We start from the raw sequence: 7095 nt of genomic DNA, 5'->3' as shown, positions 1-7095 counted from the left end.
TGATCTCTCTCACTTAAGACTATAAATTAATACTGGCCTTATATATTCCCACAAAGCATACACAACATTTGGTCTCTGTATATAGTCACGGCTTTTACAACACAAAAATAGAGCTGGAAAAATAAACACGTCACAAGAAAAGAATTTGGCTTGATCCAAAGCCCACTGAAGCAAAGGAGAAAGTTTCCAGACATGTTGTGCTTCAAGCAAGTGTTTAAGAAGGGGGTTGGTTTGCTTTTTCAGTCTAGCAGACTTATTAGTAATGCAGCTTTTATGATGGAAAACAGATACTAGCAACTGTTCCTTTTATGATCAAGCAACGCTTAAGTTTGGCATTTGCGACAATTATGCTATTATTCCAGATTCTGTTTTATTATGTCATAAGGCTGTACACCATGAAAAAGGCATGAAAATTCTGCTGTCTCAACAAGTAGATTTTAAAAAACGGTGATAAGGGTACATGTACCATGAAGCCTGCTGCCATGAACTTCCCCTAATCCAATAAAAGAACCATTCTCTCTTTGATCTCCTGTCCCACCTGTTACAGTAGTTCTCTGTGGTGTATGTGTTGCCATAAAAGGTGTTAACTGGTTAGAGGATTATGGATGGTTTTGTTTTGATGACTTTTGGGTTTTGCTTTGTACCAGTCTCAAAAACACTAGTGTCTGTAACAGCAACATAAACTTGTAATAAATCCAGGTCAGTAACATTCTTCTGTAATATGTACCAGTTGGGTCTAAAGTATTCTCTACGACAGTGGTGGCGAACCTATGGCACGGGTGCCAGAGGTGGCACTCAGAGGCCTCTCTGTGGGCATGCGCGCACAGAGTTTGTCATGTGGGAGGGAATTCCCCCCCACACACACACACACATCTAGGCTGGCCTGGGCCGCTGGAGTTGATGTGCGTGCACCTCAGCAAGCAGGGAGGCTGGCGATCCTGGTGCCTGTGCTCCAAGTGGCTGTATCCCCGGGGGGGGGGGGGGCAGAGGTGGCAGAGATGCTAGAGAGGCACAGAGTGGCGCCTGTGGGACTTGCTGGAGGCTACAGCAGGCTGGCCCCTACTCAAGGGGGTTATTCAGGTTAAATTGCTGTGTTGGCACTTTGCAATAAATAAGTGGGTTTTGGGTTGCAATTTGGGCACTCGGTCTCGAAAAGGTTCGCCATCACTGCTCTATGCAAAGCAAAGTGACTACAGCTGACTAAGCAAAGTGATGACTAATGCAAATACTGAATTCCTTTGTAATGGTGTTTGAATCAGATAAATGGGGTAATCGTAACATACATTTCATTTCAATTATATTTTTCCCCGCCCTATCCCCGAGGGGCTCAGAGCGGCTAACACCACGATAAGCCATACATTTCAGCAATATAACAAAGATATACCGTAACAATAGTAAAATACATATAACTAAATAACCTCAGATGGCGACTTAATATTAGAGGCTGTAATATCAGCCTTCTAAGACCTAAACAGCAGCATTAACAATAAGATACAGCGAAATCCATATAATATCTAGTACTTTAAAATAAAGTAACACATACAGTGAATCAGTAGATTAACAACATCACAGTAGCAATACAACAACCAATAGAATTATATTGATACATCTCAACAATGTTATCAACGCATCAATATGCAATATAAACTTCATGACAATATATAACCAATAACTAGTTAAAGCAACAAGGCGAACAATAGCAATACAATATAAAGCATAGCAATACAATATAAACATTTCCAATACTAAAACTACCCTGAAAGCTAAACTACCCTATAACTGCTGCAAGAAGAACCTTATTCAAGTATCTAGTTCCTACACTACTCCTACTAACAGAAGAGGAGAAGACTACAATCCCTGACTAAATACAAAGGAACTAACTAATTCACTGACAATTCCTATACACCTAATAGTAACTACACCGAGGGAGGGTCAACGATGAATCTTCTGTTAATCCACTTAGGCTTGCTACTGGGCCTGGAGAAGAATGTCTGAAGAACCCTTTTAATAGAGGGTTAATGTACAGAAATGGGTCTCTGAAGCTTTTCATGGCATGGAGGAAGGGAACAACAGCAGGCATATAACAGCAAATAACAGCCTATTAAAGATTAAGGTAGTCCCCTGTGCAAGCACCAGGTTGTTACTGACCAATAGAATGACATCACATCATGATGGTTTCTAGGCAGGCTATGTTTTCAGGGTGTTTTGCCATTGCTTTCCCCAGTCATCTACACTTTACTCTTCGCAAGCTGGGTATACGTTTTACCAACCTCAGAAGGATGGAAGGCTGAATCAACCTTGAGCAGACTACTGAAACCAATTTCTGCTGGGATTCAACTCAGGTCGTGAGCAGAGCTTTGACTGCAGTACTGTAGCTTACCCCTCTGCGTCACAGGGCGCGCTACACTTCTGTTACAGGGGAAGGGCTTCTTTTCTCCATATAGTTGACAACCCTAACTTCACTGACAGCATTTGTAACTTCCAGGCAATTTAACCCCATCCAATTTTAATTTAATTTAATCCCCTGCTGCCATTTGCATGGCAGATGAGAACAGTGGTGGAGCTAGTATACTGTGGCTATGTTACCGATGTCAGGACCATGCCTGTCAGTATCTGCATGTCTTGCTGTGTGTGATTTGCAATTGTTTTCCTGTCTCCCTCTTCCCTTCCTAGCAATCTCCTGGCGCCAGCCCATCTTCAAAGAGGTGTGAAAGGTTCCCAGGTTCTTTGTAGCTTTGCAGTAGAAACTGTAGTGGACATTTGGTGTGGGGCGAAACGGGGGGGGGGGTTAAAGGATATAAGTCCATTGTTACTCTTCGTATCACCTGGAATAAACTGCTTTTGGACTTTCCTACGGTCTCTGTTATTTCCACATTTGAGAGTCTGACAACCTACATAGTTCAAAGTGGTACACCAGTATCTCTTTTAAATGCTGGCCTTTCTTTCCAGAGCTTCTAGAGTGCCTTTCCACTGCCACACAAGTTATCCTTACAACAACCCTGTTAAATAGGTTGGGCTAAAAGATTGATCCAAGGTCACCCACTCTGCTTAATGTCATATTTGTGATCATAACTCTGCTCTCATCGATTCCAATCCAACCTTATGGTTTTCTGCGCAACACCGTACCAACTTTTTCAGAAAGCTTTTTCAAAAGACTTCTGATCTGTTTCTGAAGACAGAAGCGAGAAGCTTGCATTTCAAAGCATCTTTAATAATGTGGATGTTATGGTACCCTTCCTTGAGCATGCAGTTCTTCGGGAAGCCTGAAATGGCCCGGAATGGCATCACTGTGCCGCCTCTAGAGGGCTTTCAGGTGGTGCGGGGAAGCAGCCAGAACAAACAAAAAACTGTGGCTGTCTGAAAGTGTTGGTTAGCGCATACATAAACTTTAGCTCCCAAAGGCACCTGGTGGGCCACTGCGAGTAGCAGAGTAGCGAGTAGCAGAGAGCTGGACTAGATGGACTTTGGTCTGATCCAGCTGGCTTGTTCTTATGTTCTTTAACCAGGAGGTTTTTGTTTGTGTTCAAGAAAATCTGCTTAGACGTGGTCCTGTCAGTGGAAGACATTTGGGGGTTGAGATAAGAGGTAGTATGAATTCTTATTAGCAATGTGTTGCCATTAACAGCCATTTGAGAGAGGTTCAGTATGATTGCCTTCTCCAGCTGATGGAGAAATATGTCTTGTGCAATTCCCATAACACATAGCCTCTGGCACCTTCACAGCTAATATGAGCTGGCAAGTTGTCTCTTGTGGTTGCAAATAATATTCTCTTTGTTGTCTAACACCTGTTGTAGGAATTAATATCGAGCAAATGTCTCTCATCCTTGTAATTCATGCACTGTTCTGAGCTTGTTTTGTCCTAGTTCAGTTCTGAAAGAAATGGAGTTAAAGGGCTCAGCTTTCAAAGTTACAGCCATGAATTTTGAGGTGGGGACCTGTTAGAGATCCATGCTCTGCTGAAGGGCATAGTTTAATGTTTTTAAATGCCAAAAAGCAAAGCATCTGCAAGGTTATGACACAGAGCCACTAAACATAGTTACCTCATGCAAAATGGAGAAGTCACAGCTCATCCACAGCAGAGGGATGATGGCTAATGGTTTTGAATAAGGGACCTGGGGAAGATTAAAGAACACCCAACAACCTGAGTCATGACTGTGGAAAATATGTTGACAGCAAGAATAAAACTGGAGGTTGCTCTTTCTTCTACAGCTGCAGCAATTGGGATCCAATTTTCTTGGATCCGTATGGTCCAGTTCGTGTTGTGCTTGGCTCGCACACACACAAAAAGTCTTTTGAATGGGACACATAAATTGACGTGTTGCAACTCAGCATAATCGTATTTGGGGAATGAGACCTGCAGACCTTTTCTTTCACATGGCTATAACTTTAGCAATGATAATGGTATGGCTTTAGAAATAGATACTGGCAGATTTGACAGCAGGAGGAGGTGGCACGGGTATCCAGGCCCTGGCATCCACAACCACGGGTGACTCCAGACCATTAGGGGCTGTTGCCTCCTGTGGTGGAACGGGCTTGTTTTGCCTGGCAGGCCCTATTCTGCTCCCAAGTCTCTCTCTCTGTGGTGTGTTTGCCCAATTCCAAAATACCAGTTCTCTGTTTGTCCTTATCCCACCACTGCCACCAAATAGTGGCGGAACGCGCTTGCTTTGCCTGGCAGGCCCTATTCCGCTCCCAAGCCTCTCCCAGAAGTTGTCAACTTTTCCTGGGGAGGGTTAGCTTTCTCTCTGGGTAAACCGCTGCCAACACCTAACTGTTTGAGGAACTGCCTGCTGGGGAAGATCAGGGCTCCCCAACTTCCTTTCCAACCTTGAGGCCTAGCCTCAGTCTCCCTTGGTTCCCTTCTCCTGGGTTCCACAGGGCAGATCAGAGGTTGAACAAGGGTTTCCAAAACAAAGGAGATATAAACGCAAATCCTCTGTCCCTAAACATACCCTTGCAGTTGCTGAAAATAAAGTAGGTCAGTGGTGGCGAACCTTTGCACTCCAGATGTTATGGACTACAATTCCCATCAGCCCCTGCCAGCATGGCCAATTGGCCATACTGGAGTGGGCTGATGGGAATTGTAGTCCATATCATCTGGAGTGCCAAAGGTTCGTCACCACGGGAGTAGGTCCTTAAAGCTTAAAAGGCTGCAATTCTCAAAGAGTTCTAATTACCTGGCAGGCTGAGTGAGCTCCCTGGATGAGCACATGGTTCAAAAACGGCTGCTCCCTTCACAGCCCCGGCAAGAGGTCTGCTCCCTTCAGTGACCCAGCAGAAAAAGAGAGACGAGACCTTGACCCTCTCTTCCCAGAGTTTTACCAGTTCCCTGACCCAACCCTCTTTTGATCTGGTCAGGCTGGCTGGGTCAAGATATCTTTTCCCCCTAGGTCAGGTAGCTCTTCCTGATGTTTCTCTGGAATTTCTAAGTGCTCCAAATCTATGATACCTGATTGAAGAAGGGCAGGAGAGAATACAAAAAGAAAGGGGGAAGGAGGAGCCATTTCTCCACACCTCCTGACAAAGATACCCTGTCAGATCCTCTGCTTATATCACCCCACCCCAACTCAAACATGATGTGAAAAAAATCATATGGGCTGACCAGCTCCCTGGGTCTTGCCGATGATTTCCTTCTTAACTTCAATCTCCTACTGTGGTAGTTCCTCAACTCTTTCTCAACCACACCAAGTTGGAGCCGGTTAGGAAACTATTCTGAGGGCTGTCCCACTTAGAGGAAGCATACACTGAAGCAGAACTCCCAGCTGCCATGCCCAACTGAAGTGAAACTGAATAATTGTAGGCAGAGTTAAGGTTCAGCATAGGCTGTAAGACTTCAAAATGCAAACATTTCCTAACAGCAATAGACTACTGTTGGAGCATCCAACAGTAATGTAACATTCACACATTCAGTCCCTTGTATATGGTGAGCCATATGCATGCCACATGTTTTGAACGTAACAGTTTGCAACATGTAGAAAGAGGTAGCTTAAGCTTAAGAAGAATCAACACATTACCATCAGGCATTGTGCTGATATTACGCTATAGCAATCTCTCGCCTCCTGGCTTGACTTATCTGCACAGGAAAATCCAGTTGCAAATGATTTCTATAGCACATCATCAAGGAGTACATGGGTGCGGCCTTAGTGCTAGTTCATGCCTGCGTATCCATGATTACTCAGCACCTGTAGTCAAATGTTGAGAGCAGCCTTTATTCAAAAGATTTGGGGAGAAAACAGGGGCTTTCAGATAAAACCATGAAAGTGCATGTTGGCTCAAACGAATCTTTACATCATCTTGCACCTGCTTTTTCTATAAGACTTCCAAGTTTTCACAAGGCTACAATCACTGAGTAATATGCAGGGCCAAAACTATGATTGTTAGGAGTGATCTCTAGATCTTGCTTCTCACACAGTTCACAAACGTTTGATAGAAGGATCATTATAAAAACAATTTGACAGTTCACTTGTACCTCCTTACAGCTGTGGCTGAAGGGACTTTTTTATTTAGAAAATTGAAATGCCAAGATCTGCTCATGGTGGTTCACAAAGTAAAACAGTATAATATGAAACAACTGCATTATAAGCTATAGTCTAAAAACAATGTAAAGCAATGTACAGCAGTTTAGAAATGATCTTTGTAAAACAATACTCAAACTAGAAACCAAGAACAACACATCTTTAACAGATGGAACTTCTGAGTTAAAAAGCTAAATTAAACAGTACTGTTTGGTGCTAAATGAGAAAGGATGAGCCATAAAGGGGAGCCCTTTTACATGTGAGGTTTCAGGGGCAACCACCAAAAAAGCCCTATCTCTGGTTGCCTCACCTCTGCAGGCAAAGGCACAAAGAGAGAGTATGGCTTGTGAGGAAGATCTTAACTGGAGAGATAAACAGTTTGAGTACCTTCAAGTACCTACGCCCCAAAATGTAAAGATACCGGTAAGCAGAATTTTGACTTATACTTGGAAATAGATGAACAGCCAGTATAGGGATAAGTAAAAGCAAAATGATCCAGGCTAGTATGCATTACTAGTAAGGAAGTGTTACAAAATGTTTGCTTTCTGTTTCAACACACACACACACACACATTCACAAA

Source organism: Sphaerodactylus townsendi, linkage group LG10 (genome assembly GCF_021028975.2).
Source record: "Sphaerodactylus townsendi isolate TG3544 linkage group LG10, MPM_Stown_v2.3, whole genome shotgun sequence".
Lineage (NCBI taxonomy): Eukaryota > Metazoa > Chordata > Lepidosauria > Squamata > Sphaerodactylidae > Sphaerodactylus > Sphaerodactylus townsendi.
This window is presented reverse-complemented; position numbering follows the sequence as displayed.